Source organism: Somniosus microcephalus, chromosome 8, assembly GCF_052327205.1.
Source record: "Somniosus microcephalus isolate GS21.2 chromosome 8, FLI_Smic_1.0, whole genome shotgun sequence".
NCBI lineage: Eukaryota > Metazoa > Chordata > Chondrichthyes > Squaliformes > Somniosidae > Somniosus > Somniosus microcephalus.
The window spans coordinates 125,344,551-125,358,331 of record NC_140994.1 but is presented as its reverse complement, the minus strand read 5'-3'; positions in this window follow the sequence as shown (position 1 = coordinate 125,358,331).

Sequence of the window (13,781 nt, the reverse complement as noted above, 5' to 3'; positions counted from 1 at the left end):
TGTGGAACTCCGCCCCCTGTAGAACCCCGGCCCCTGTAGAACCCCGCCCTCTGTAGAACCCCGCCCCCTGTAGAACCCAGCCCCCTGTAGAACCCCGCACTCTGTAGAAACCCGCCCCCTGTCGACCTCCGCCCTCTGTAGAACCCCGCCCCCTGTAGAACCCCAACCCCTGACGAACCCCGCCCTCTGTGGAACTCCGCCCCTGTAGAACCCAGCCCCTGTAGAACTCCGCCCCCTGTAGAACCCCTACTCTCTGTAGAACACCGCCCCCTGTAGAACTCCACCCCCAGTAGAACTCCACCCCCAGTAGAACTCCAACCCCTGTAGAACCCTGCCCCCTGTAGAACTCCGCCACATCTACAACCCACCCCCGGTAGAACCCCACCTCCTGTAGAACCCCGCCCCCTGTAGAACCCCGCCCTCTGTAGAGCTGCGCCCCCGTAGCACCCCGCCCCCTGTGGAACACCGTCCCCTATAGAACTCCCCTCTGTAGAACACCGCCCCCTGTAGAACCCCACCCCCTGAAGAACTCCGGCCCCTGTAGCACCCAGCCCCCTGTGGAACACCGCCCCCTGTGGAACCCCACCCCCTGTAGGACGCCGCTCCCTGTAGAACTCCGCCCCCTGCAGAACCCCGCCCGCTGTAGTACTCCGCCCCCTGTAGAAACACGCCCCCTGTAGAACCCTGCCCTATGTAGAAGCCCGCCACCGTAGAAGCCCACCCCCTGTAGAAACCCGTCCCCTGTAGAACCCTGCCCCCTGTAGAACCCCGCCCCCTGTAGAACTACGCCCCCTGGAGAACAATGCCCCCTGGAGAACTCCGCCCCCTGTAGAACCCCAGCCCCTGTTGAACTTTGCCCCCTGTAGAACTCCGCCCCCCTGTGGAACCCTGCCCCCTGTAGAACCCCACCCCTGTAGAACTCCACCCCCTGTAGACCCCAGCTCTCTGTAGAACCCCGCCCCCTGTAGAACCCCGCCCCATTTAGAACCCCGCCCCCTGTAGAATCCGCCCCTGTAGAATTCCGCCCCCTGTCGAACTCTGCTCCCTGTAGACCCCACCCCCTGTAGAACCCCACCCCTGTAGAACTCCACCCCCTGTAGAACTCCAACCCCTGTAGAACCCCACCCCTTGTAGAACTCCGCCCCCTGTAGAAACACGCCGCCTGTAGAACTCCACCCCCTGTAGAACCCCACCCCCTGTAGAACCACACCCCTTGTAGAACCCCGCCCCTTGTCGAACCCCACCCACTGTAGAACGCCGCTCTCTGTAGAATCCCACCCCCTGTGGAACTCCACCCCCTGCAGAACCCTGCCCCCTGTAGAACTCCGCCCCCTGTAGAACCCCGCCCCCAGTAGAACCCCAACCCCTGTAGAACTCCACCCCTGTAGAAGTCCGCCCTCTTTAGAACTCTGCCCCCTGTAGAACTCTGCCACCTGTAGAACTCCAACCCTTTAGAACTCCGCCCTCTTTATAACTCTGCCCCCTGTAGAACTCCACCCCCTTTAGAACTCCGCCCCCTGTAGAACGCCGCCCTCTTTAGAATGCTGCCCCCTGTAGAACTCTGCCCCCTGTAGAACTCCACCCCCTTTAGAACTCCGCCCCCTGTAGAACCCCACCCCCTGTAGAACCGGGCCCTCTGTAGAACCCCGCCCCCTGTAGAACCCCGCCCCCTGCAGAACCCCGCCCCATGTAGAACGCCACACCCTGTAGAAATCCGCCCCCTGTAGAATCGCGCCCCCTGTAGATCGCCGCCCACTGTAGAACTCCGCCCCTGAAGAACCCGCCCCCTGTAGAACCCTGCCCTGTAGAACTCCGCCCCTTGTAGAACCCCACCCCCTGTATAACCCCGCCCCCTGTAGAACTCTGCCCCTGTAGAATTCTGCCCCTGTAGAACTCCGCCCCAATTAGTAGAACTCCACCCCCTGTAGAACCCTACACCCTGTGGAACGCCGCCCCCTTTAGAACTCCGCCCCCTGTAGAACTCTACTCCCTGTAGAACTCCGTCCCCTGTAGATCCTCACCCTCTGTAGAACCCCGCCCCCTGTAGAACTCCGCCACGTGTAGAACCCCGCCCCCTGTAGAACCCCGCTCTCTGTTGTACCCCGCCCCCTGTAGAACTCCGCCCCTGTAGAACTCTGCCCCCTGTAGAACTCCCCTCTGTAGAACCCCGCCCCCTGTAGAACCCCGCCCCCTGTAGAAACCCGCCCTGTGTAGAACCCCGCCATGTGTAGAACCGCGCCCCCTGTAGCACCCCGCCCCCTGTAGAACTCCGCCCCCTGTAGAAACACAACCCCTGTAGAACCCCGCCCTCTGTAGAACCCCGCCACCGTAGAAGCCCACCCCCTGTAGAAACCCGCCCCGTGTAGAACCCCACCCCCTGTAGAACCCCGCCCCCTGAAGAATTCCGCCCCCGGTAGAACCCCGCCCCCTGTAGAACCCCGCCCTGTGTAGAACCCCGCTCTCTGTAGAACCCCGCCCCCTGTAGAACTCTGCCCCCTGGAGAACTCCACCCCCTGGAGAACTCCGCCCCCTGGAAAAGCCCAGCCCCTGTTGAACTTTGCCCTCTGTAGAACCCCGCCCTGTGTAGGACCCCGCCACCGTAGAAGCCCACCCCCTGTAGAACCCCGCCCCCTGTAGAACCCCACCCTGTGTAGAACTCCGCCCCCTGTAGAACCCTGCCCCCTGTAGAACCCCACCCCCTGTAGAACTCCAACCCCTGTAGAACCCCACCCCTTGTACAACTCCGCCCCCTGTAGAAACATGCCACCTGTAGAACTCCACCGCCTGTAGAACCCCACCCCCTGTAGACCCCAGCTCTCTGTAGAACCCCGCCCCCTGTAGAACCCCGCCCCATTTAGAACCCCGCCCCCTGTAGAATCCCGCCCCCTGTAGAATTCCGCCCCCTGTCGAACTCTGCTCCCTGTAGAACCCCACCCCCTGTAGAACCCCGCCCCCAGTAGAAACCCAACCCCTGTAGAAGTCGGCCCCATTTAGAACCCCGCCCCCTGTAGAATCCCCGCCCCCTGTAGAACCCCGCCCTGTAGAGCACTGCCCCCTGTGGAACTCTGCCCCGTGCAGAACCCCGCCCCCTGTAGAACTCCGCCCCCTGTAGAACCCCGCCCCCGGTAGAACACCACCCCCTGTAGAACTCCACCCCCTGTAGAACTCCACCCCTGTAGAAGTCCGCCCCCTGTAGAACTCCGCCCCTGTAGAACTCCGCCCCTGTAGAACTCCGCCCCCCTTTAGAACCCCGCCCCCGGTAGAACACCACCCCCTGTAGAACTCCGCCCCTGTAGAACTCCGCCCCCCTTTAGAACCCCACCCCCGGTAGAACACCACCCCCTGTAGAACTCCACCACCTGTAGAACTCCACCCCCTGTAGAACTCCACCCCTGTAGAGGTCCGCCCCCTGCAGAAATCCGCCCCCTGTAGAACACCGCCCCCTGTAAAACTCCGCCCCCTGTAGAACTCCACCCCCTGTAGAACTCCGCCCCCTGTAGAACCCCACCACCTGTAGAACCCCGCCCCTTCAAAACCCGCCGCCTGTAGAACTCCGCCCCCTGTAGAACTCCCCCCTGTAGAAACCCGCCCCCTGTAGAACCCTGCCCCCTGTAGAACTCCCCTCTGTAGAACCCCGCCCCCTGTAGAACCCCGCTCTGTGTAGAACCCCGCCCCCTCAAGAACTGCGCCCCCTGTAGCACCCCGCCCCCTGTGGAACACCGCCCCCTGTGGAACCCCACCCCCTGTAGGACTCCGCTCCCTGTAGAACTCCGCCCCCTGTAGAACACCGCCCCCTGTAGAACTCCGCCGCCTGTAGAAACACGCCCCCTGTAGAACCCCGCCACCGTAGAAGCCCACCCCCTGTAGAAACCCGCCCCCTGTAGAACCCCGCCCCCTGAAGAATTCCGCCCCCGGTAGAACCCCGCCCCCTGGAGAACCCCGCCCTCTGTAGAACCCCGCCACCGTAGAACCCCGCTCTCTGTAGAACCCCACCCCCTGTAGAACTCTGCACCCTGGAGAACTCCGCCCCCTGTAGAACCCCAGCCCCTGTTGAACTTTGCCCTCTGTAGAACTCCGCCCCCTGTGGAACCCGGCCCTCTGTAGAACCCCGCCCCCTGCAGAACCCCACCCCCTGCAGAACCCCGCCCCCTGCAGAACCCCGCCCCCTGCAGAACCCTGCCCCATGTAGAACGCCACACCCTGTAGAAATCCGCCCCCTGTAGAATTGCGCCCCCTGTAGATCCCCGCCCCCTGTAGAACTCCGCCCCTGAAGAACCCGTCCCCTGTAGAACCCTGCCCTGTAGAACTCCGCCCCTTGTAGAACCCCACCCCCTGTAGAACCCCGCCCCCTGTAGAACTCCGCCCCTGTAGAATTCTGCCCCTGTAGAACCCCGCCCCAATTAGTAGAACTCCACCCCCTGTAGAACCCTACACCCTGTGGAACACCGCCCCCTTTAGAACTCCGCCCCCTGTAGAACTCCGCCCCCTGTAGAACTCCGCCCCGTAGATCCTCACCCTCTGTAGAACCCCGCCCCTGTAGAACTCCACCACCTGTAGAACCCCGCCCCCTGTAGAACCCCGCTCTCTGTTGTACCCCGCCCCCTGTATAACTCCGCCCCCTGTAGAACGCCGCCCCCTGTGGAACTCCGCTCCCTGTATAACCCCGCCCCCTGTAGAACTCCGCCCCCTGTAGAACGCCGCCCCCGGTAGAACCACACCCCCTGTAGAACTCCGCCCCCGGTAGAACTCTGCCCCTGTAGAACTCCGCCCAATGTAGAAATCCGCCCTCTTTAGAATTCCGCCCCCTGTAGAACTCCGCCCCCTGTAGAACCCCACCCCCTGTAGAACCCGGCCACTGTAGAAATCCACCACCTGTAGAATCCGCCCCCTGTAGGACCCCGCCCTGTGTAGAACCCCGCCCCCCTCAAGAACTCTGCCCCCTGTAGCACCCCGCCCCCTGTGGAACACCGCCCCCTGTGGAACTCCACCCCCTGTAGGACTCCGCACCCTGTAGAACCCCGCCCCTGTAGAAACCCGCCCTGTGTAGAACACCGCCCCCCTCAAGAACTCTGCCCCCTGTAGCACCCCGCCCCCTGTGGAACACCGCCCCCTGTGGAACTCCACCCCCTGTAGGACTCCGCTCCCTGTAGAACACCGCCCCCTTGTAGAACCCCGCCCCCTGTAGAACTCCACCCCCTGTAGAAACACGCCCCCATGTAGAACCCCGCCCTCTGTAGAACCCCTCCACCGTAGAAGCCCACCCCCTGTAGAAACCCGCCCCCTGTAGAACCCCGCCCCCTGTAGAACCCCGCCCCCTGAAGAATTCCACCCCCGGTAGAACCCCGCCCCCTGTAGAACCACGCCCTGTGTAGAACCCCGCCACCGTAGAACCGTGCTCTCTGTAGAACCCCGCCCCCTGTAGAACTCCGCCCCCTGTAGAACTCCGCCCCCTGGAGAACCCCAGCCCTTGTTGAACTTTGCCCTCTGTAGAACTCCGCCCCCTGTAGAACCCTGCCCCCTGTAGAACCCCACCCCCTGTAGAACTCCAACCCCTGTAGAACCCCACCCCTTGTACAACTCCGCCCCCTGTAGAAACATGCCCTGTAGAACTCCACCCCCTGTAGAACCCTGCTCTCTGTAGAACCCCGCCCCCTGTAGAACCCTGCTCTCTGTAGAACCCCGCCCCCTGTAGAACCCCGCCCCATTTAGAACCCCGCCCCCTGTAGAATCCCCGCCCCCTGTAGAACCCCGCCCTGTAGAGCACTGCCCCCTGTGGAACTCCGCCCCGTGCAGAACCCCGCCCCCTGTAGAACTCCGCCCCCTGTACAACTCTGCTCCCTGTAGAACCCCAGCCCTTGTTGAACTTTGCCCTCTGTAGAACTCCGCCCCCTGTAGAACCCTGCCCCCTGTAGAACCCCACCCCCTATAGAACTCCAACCCCTGTAGAACCCCACCCCTTGTACAACTCCGCCCCCTGTAGAAACATGCCCTGTAGAACTCCACCCCCTGTAGAACCCCACCCCCTGTAGAACCCTGCTCTCTGTAGAACCCCGCCCCCTGTAGAACCCCGCCCCATTTAGAACCCCGCCCCATTTAGAACCCCGCCCCCTGTAGAATCCCGCCCCCTGTAGAATTCTGCTCCCTGTAGAACCCTGCCCCCGGTAGAACACCACCCCCTGTAGAACTCCGCCCCCTTTAGAACTCAGCCCCCTGCAGATTTCCGCCCCCTGTAGATCTCCGCCCCCTGTAGAACTCCGCCCCATTTAGAACCCCGCCCCATTTAGAACCCCGCCCCCTGTAGAATTCTGCTCCCTGTAGAACCCTGCCCCCGGTAGAACCCCACCCCCTGTAGAACTCCGCCCCCTTTAGAACTCAGCCCCCTGCAGATTTCCGCCCCCTGTAGAATCCCCGCCCCCTGTAGAACCCCGCCCTGTAGAACACCGCCCCCTGTGGAGCTCCGCCCCCTGCAGAACCCCGCCCCCTGTAGAACTCCGCCCCCTGTAGAACTCCACCCCCTGTAGAACTCCACCCGTCGAAGTCCGCCCCCTGTAGAACGCCGCCCCTGTAGAACTCCGCCCCCTTGTCCGCCCCCTGCAGAAATCCACCCCCTGTAGAACACTGCCCCCTGTAAAACTCCGCCCCCTGTAGAACTCCGCCCCCTGTAGAACTCCGCCCCCTGTAGAAACACGCCCCCTGTAGAACCCCGCCCTCTGTAGAACCCCGCCACCGTAGAAGCCCACCCCCTGTAGAAACCCGCCCCCTGTAGAACCCCGCCCCCTGTAGAACCCCGCCCCCTTAAGAAATCCACCCCCGGTAGAACCCCGCCCCCTGTAGAACCCCGCCCTGTGTAGAACCCCGCCACCGTAGAACCCCGCTCTCTGTAGAAGCCCGCCCCCTGTAGAACTCCGCCCCCTGGAGAACTCCGCCCCCTGGAGAACCCCAGCCCCTGTTGAACTTTGCCCTCTGTAGAACTCCAACCCCTGTAGAACCCCACCCCTTGTACAACTCCGCCCCCTGTAGAAACATGCTGCCTGTAGAAATCCACCCCCTGTAGAACCCCACCCCCTGTAGAACCCAGCTCTCTGTAGAACCCCGCCCCCTGTAGAACCCCGCCCCATTTAGAACCCCGCCCCATTTAGAACCCCGCCCCCTGTAGAATCCCGCCCTCTGTAGAATCCCGCCCCCTGTAGAATTCCGCCCCCTGTAGAACTCTGCCCCCTGCAGAACCCTGCCCCTTGTAGAACCCCGCCCCCTTTGAAACTCCGCCCCCTGTACAACTCTGCTCCCTGTAGAACCCCACCCCCGGTAGAACCCCACCTCCTGTAGAACTCCGCCCCTTTAGAACTCCGCCCCCTGTAGATCTCCGCCCCCTGTAGAACCCCGCCCCCAGTAGAACCCCAACCCCTGTAGAAGTCGGCCCCATTTAGAACCCCGCCCCCTGTAGAATCCCCGCCCCCTGTAGAACCCCGCCCTGTAGAGCACTGCCCCCTGTGGAACTCCGCCCCGTGCAGAACCCCGCCCCCTGTAGAACTCCGCCCCCTGTAGAACCCCGCCCCCGGTAGAACACCACCCCCTGTAGAACACCACCCCCTGTAGAACTCCGCCCCCTGTAGAAGTCCGCCCCCTGTAGAACTCCGCCCCTGTAGAACTCCGCCCCCCTTTAGAACCCCGCCCCCGGTAGAACACCACCCCCTGTAGAACACCACCCCCTGTAGAACTCCGCCCCCTGTAGAACACTGCCCCCTGTAGAACTCCGCCCCCTGTAGAACACTGCCCCCTGTAGAAACACGCCCCCTGTAGAACCCCGCCCTCTGCAGAACCCCGCCACCGTAGAAGCCCACCCCCTGTAGAACCCCGCCCTCTGTAGAACCCCTCCACCGCAGAAGCCCACCCCCTGTAGAAACCCGCCCCCTGTAGAACCCCGCCCCCTGTAGAACCCCGCCCCCTGAAGAATTCCACCCCCGGTAGAACCCCGCCCCCTGTAGAACCCCGCCCTGTGTAGAACCCCGCCACTGTAGAACCCTGCTCTCTGTAGAACCCCGCCCCCTGTAGAACTCCGCCCCCTGTAGAACTCCGCCCCCTGGAGAACCCCAGCCCTTGTTGAACTTTGCCCTCTGTAGAACTCCGCCCCCTGTAGAACCCTGCCCCCTGTAGAACCCCACCCCCTGTAGAACTCCAACCCCTGTAGAACCCCACCCCTTGTACAACTCCGCCCCCTGTAGAAACATGCCCTGTAGAACTCCACCCCCTGTAGAACCCCACCCCCTGTAGAACCCTGCTCTCTGTAGAACCCCGCCCCCTGTAGAATCCCGCCCCATTTAGAACCCCGCCCCCTGTAGAATCCCGCCCCCTGTAGAATTCCGCCCCATGTAGAATTCCGACCCCTGTAGAACTCTGCTCCCTGTAGAACCCTGCCCCCGGTAGAACCCCACCCCCTGTAGAACTCCGCCCCCTTTAGAACTCAGCCCCCTGCAGATTTCCACCCCCTGTAGATCTCCGCCCCCTGTAGAACTCCGCCCCATTTAGAACCCCGCCCCCTGTAGAATCCCCGCCCCCTGTAGAACCCCGCCCTGTAGAACACCGCCCCCTGTGGAACTCCACCCCCTGCAGAACCCCGCCGCCTGTAGAACTCCACCCCCTGTAGAACCCCGCCCCCGGTAGAACACCACCCCCGGTAGAACACCACCCCCGGTAGAACACCACCCCCGGTAGAACTCCACCCCCTGTAGAACTCCGCCCCCGGTAGAACACCACCCCCTGTAGAACTCCACCCCTGTAGAACTCCACCCCTGTAGAGGTCCGCCCCCTGTAGAACTCCACCCCCTGTAGAACTCCACCCCCTGTAGAACTCCACCCCCTGTAGAACTCCACCCCCTGTAGAACTCCACCCCTGTAGAACTCCACCCCCTGTAGAACTCCACCCCCTGTAGAACTCCACCCCTGTAGAACTCCACCCCTGTAGAACTCCACCCCCTGTAGAACTCCACCCCCTGTAGAACTCCACCCCCTGTAGAACTCCACCCCCTGTAGAACTCCACCCCTGTAGAACTCCACCCCCTGTAGAACTCCACCCCCTGTAGAACTCCACCCCCTGTAGAACTCCACCCCCTGTAGAACTCCACCCCCTGTAGAACTCCACCCCTGTAGAACTCCACCCCCTGTAGAACTCCGCCCCCTGTAGAACCCCGCCACCTGTAGAACTCCACCCCCTGTAGAACTCCACCCCCTGTAGAACTCCACCCCCTGTAGAACTCCACCCCTGTAGAACCCCACCACCTGTAGAACTCCACCCCCTGTAGAACTCCGCCCCCTGTAGAACACCACCCCCTGTAGAACTCCACCCCCTGTAGAACTCCACCCCCTGTAGAACTCCACCCCCTGTAGAACTCCACCCCTGTAGAACTCCACCCCCTGTAGAACTCCACCCCCTGTAGAACTCCACCCCCTGTAGAACTCCACCCCTGTAGAACACCGCCCCATGTAGAACTCCACCCCTGTAGAACTCCACCCCCTGTAGAACTCCGCCCCTGTAGAACTCCACCCCCTGTAGAACTCCACCCCCTGTAGAACTCCACCCCTGTAGAACTCCACCCCCTGTAGAACTCCACCCCTGTAGAACTCCACCCCTGTAGAACTCCACCCCTGTAGAACTCCACCCCCTGTAGAACTCCACCCCCTGTAGAACTCCACCCCCTGTAGAACTCCACCCCCTGTAGAACTCCACCCCCTGTAGAACTCCACCCCTGTAGAACACCGCCCCATGTAGAACTCCACCCCTGTAGAACTCCACCCCCTGTAGAACTCCGCCCCTGTAGAACTCCACCCCATGTAGAACTCCACCCCCTGTAGAACTCCACCCCCTGCAGAACACCACCCCCTGTAGAACTCCACCCCCTGTAGAACTCCACCCCTGTAGAACTCCACCCCCTGTAGAACTCCACCCCTGTAGAACTCCACCCCCTGCAGAACTCCACCCCTGTAGAACTCCACCCCCTGTAGAACTCCACCCCCTGTAGAACTCCACCCCCTGTAGAACTCCGCCCCCTGTAGAACTCCACCCCTGTAGAACTCCGCCCCCTGTAGAACTCCGCCCCCTGTAGAACTCCACCCCATGTAGAACTCCACCCCTGTAGAACTCCACCCCCTGTAGAACTCCGCCCCTGTAGAACTCCGCCCCTGTAGAACTCCGCCCCTGTAGAACTCCGCCCCTGTAGAACTCCACCCCTGTAGAACTCCACCCCATGTAGAACTCCACCCCCTGTAGAACTCCACCCCCTGTAGAACTCCGCCCCCTGTAGAACTCCACCCCTGTAGAACTCCGCCCCTGTAGAACTCCACCCCCTGTGGAACTCCACCCCCTGTAGAACTCCACCCCCTGTAGAACACCACCCCATGTAGAACTCCACCCCTGTAGAACTCCACCCCCTGTAGAACTCCACCCCCTGTAGAACTCCACCCCCTGTAGAACTCCACCCCATGTAGAACTCCACCCCCTGTAGAACTCCTCCCCCTGTAGAACACCACCCCATGTAGAACTCCACCCCTGTAGAACTCCACCCCATGTAGAACACCACCCCCTGTAGAACTCCACCCCCTGTAGAACTCCACCCCCTGTAGAACTCCACCCCCTGTAGAACTCCACCCCATGTAGAACTCCACCCCTGTAGAACTCCACCCCTGTAGAACTCCACCCCCTGTAGAACACCACCCCTGTAGAACTCCACCCCTGTAGAACACCACCCCATGTAGAACTCCACCCCCTGTAGAATTCCGCCCCCTGTAGAACTCCACCCCCTGTAGAACACCACCCCATGTAGAACTCCACCCCCTGTAGAACTCCACCCCCTGTAGAACACCACCCCATGTAGAACTCCACCCCCTGTAGAACTCCACCCCCTGTAGAACTCCACCCCCTGTAGAACTCCACCCCCTGTAGAACTCCACCCCTGTAGAAGTCCGCCCCCTGCAGAACTCCGCCCCCTGTAGAACACCGCCCCCTGTAGAACTCCGCCCCCTGTAGAACCCCACCACCTGTAGAACCCCGCCCCGTCGAAACCCACCGCCTGTAGAACTCCGCCCCCTGTAGAACTCCCCCCTGTAGAAACCCGCCCCCTGTAGAACCCTGCCCCCTGTAGAACCCCGCCCACTGTAGAACCCCGCCCACTGTAGAACTCCGCCCCTGTAGAACCCGCCCCCCTGTAGGACCCCACCCTGTAGAACTCCGCCCCGTGTAGAACTCCCCTCTGTAGAACCCCGCCCCCTGTAGAACCCCGCCCCGTGTAGAACCCCGCCCTGTGTAGAACCCCGCCCCCCCAAAGAACTCCGCCCCCTGTAGAACTCCACCCCTGTAGAACTCCACCCCCTGTAGAACTCCACCCCCTGTAGAACTCCACCCCCTGTAGAACTCCACCCCCTGTAGAACTCCACCCCTGTAGAACACCGCCCCATGTAGAACTCCACCCCTGTAGAACTCCACCCCCTGTAGAACTCCGCCCCTGTAGAACTCCACCCCATGTAGAACTCCACCCCCTGTAGAACTCCACCCCCTGCAGAACACCACCCCCTGTAGAACTCCACCCCCTGTAGAACTCCACCCCTGTAGAACTCCACCCCCTGTAGAACTCCACCCCTGTAGAACTCCACCCCCTGCAGAACTCCACCCCTGTAGAACTCCACCCCCTGTAGAACTCCACCCCCTGTAGAACTCCACCCCCTGTAGAACTCCGCCCCCTGTAGAACTCCACCCCTGTAGAACTCCGCCCCCTGTAGAACTCCGCCCCCTGTAGAACTCCACCCCATGTAGAACTCCACCCCTGTAGAACTCCACCCCCTGTAGAACTCCGCCCCTGTAGAACTCCACCCCTGTAGAACTCCGCCCCTGTAGAACTCCACCCCTGTAGAACTCCACCCCATGTAGAACTCCACCCCCTGTAGAACTCCACCCCCTGTAGAACTCCGCCCCCTGTAGAACTCCACCCCTGTAGAACTCCGCCCCTGTAGAACTCCACCCCCTGTAGAACTCCATCCCTGTAGAACTCCACCCCCTGTAGAACTCCACCCCCTGTAGAACTCCGCCCCCTGTAGAACTCCACCCCTGTAGAACTCCGCCCCTGTAGAACTCCACCCCCTGTAGAACTCCACCCCATGTAGAACACCACCCCATGTAGAACTCCACCCCCTGTAGAACTCCACCCCCTGTAGAACACCACCCCATGTAGAACTCCACCCCCTGTAGAACTCCACCCCCTGTAGAACACCACCCCATGTAGAACTCCACCCCCTGTAGAACACCACCCCATGTAGAACTCCACCCCTGTAGAACTCCACCCCCTGTGGAACTCCACCCCCTGTAGAACTCCACCCCCTGTAGAACACCACCCCATGTAGAACTCCACCCCTGTAGAACTCCACCCCCTGTAGAACTCCACCCCCTGTAGAACTCCACCCCCTGTAGAACTCCACCCCATGTAGAACTCCACCCCCTGTAGAACTCCTCCCCCTGTAGAACACCACCCCATGTAGAACTCCACCCCTGTAGAACTCCACCCCATGTAGAACACCACCCCCTGTAGAACTCCACCCCCTGTAGAACTCCACCCCCTGTAGAACTCCACCCCCTGTAGAACTCCACCCCATGTAGAACTCCACCCCTGTAGAACTCCACCCCTGTAGAACTCCACCCCCTGTAGAACACCACCCCTGTAGAACTCCACCCCTGTAGAACACCACCCCATGTAGAACTCCACCCCCTGTAGAATTCCGCCCCCTGTAGAACTCCACCCCCTGTAGAACACCACCCCATGTAGAACTCCACCCCCTGTAGAACTCCACCCCCTGTAGAACACCACCCCATGTAGAACTCCACCCCCTGTAGAACTCCACCCCCTGTAGAACTCCACCCCCTGTAGAACTCCACCCCCTGTAGAACTCCACCCCTGTAGAAGTCCGCCCCCTGCAGAACTCCGCCCCCTGTAGAACACCGCCCCCTGTAGAACTCCGCCCCCTGTAGAACCCCACCACCTGTAGAACTCCGCCCCGTCGAAACCCACCGCCTGTAGAACTCCGCCCCCTGTAGAACTCCCCCCTGCAGAAATCCACCCCCTGTAGAACACTGCCCCCTGTAAAACTCCGCCCCCTGTAGAACTCCGCCCCCTGTAGAACTCCGCCCCCTGTAGAAACACGCCCCCTGTAGAACCCCGCCCTCTGTAGAACCCCGCCACCGTAGAAGCCCACCCCCTGTAGAAACCCGCCCCCTGTAGAACCCCGCCCCCTGTAGAACCCCGCCCCCTTAAGAAATCCACCCCCGGTAGAACCCCGCCCCCTGTAGAACCCCGCCCTGTGTAGAACCCCGCCACCGTAGAACCCCGCTCTCTGTAGAAGCCCGCCCCCTGTAGAACTCCGCCCCCTGGAGAACTCCGCCCCCTGGAGAACCCCAGCCCCTGTTGAACTTTGCCCTCTGTAGAACTCCAACCCCTGTAGAACCCCACCCCTTGTACAACTCCGCCCCCTGTAGAAACATGCTGCCTGTAGAAATCCACCCCCTGTAGAACCCCACCCCCTGTAGAACCCAGCTCTCTGTAGAACCCCGCCCCCTGTAGAACCCCGCCCCATTTAGAACCCCGCCCCATTTAGAACCCCGCCCCCTGTAGAATCCCGCCCTCTGTAGAATCCCGCCCCCTGTAGAATTCCGCCCCCTGTAGAACTCTGCCCCCTGCAGAACCCTGCCCCTTGTAGAACCCCGCCCCCTTTGAAACTCCGCCCCCTGTACAACTCTGCTCCCT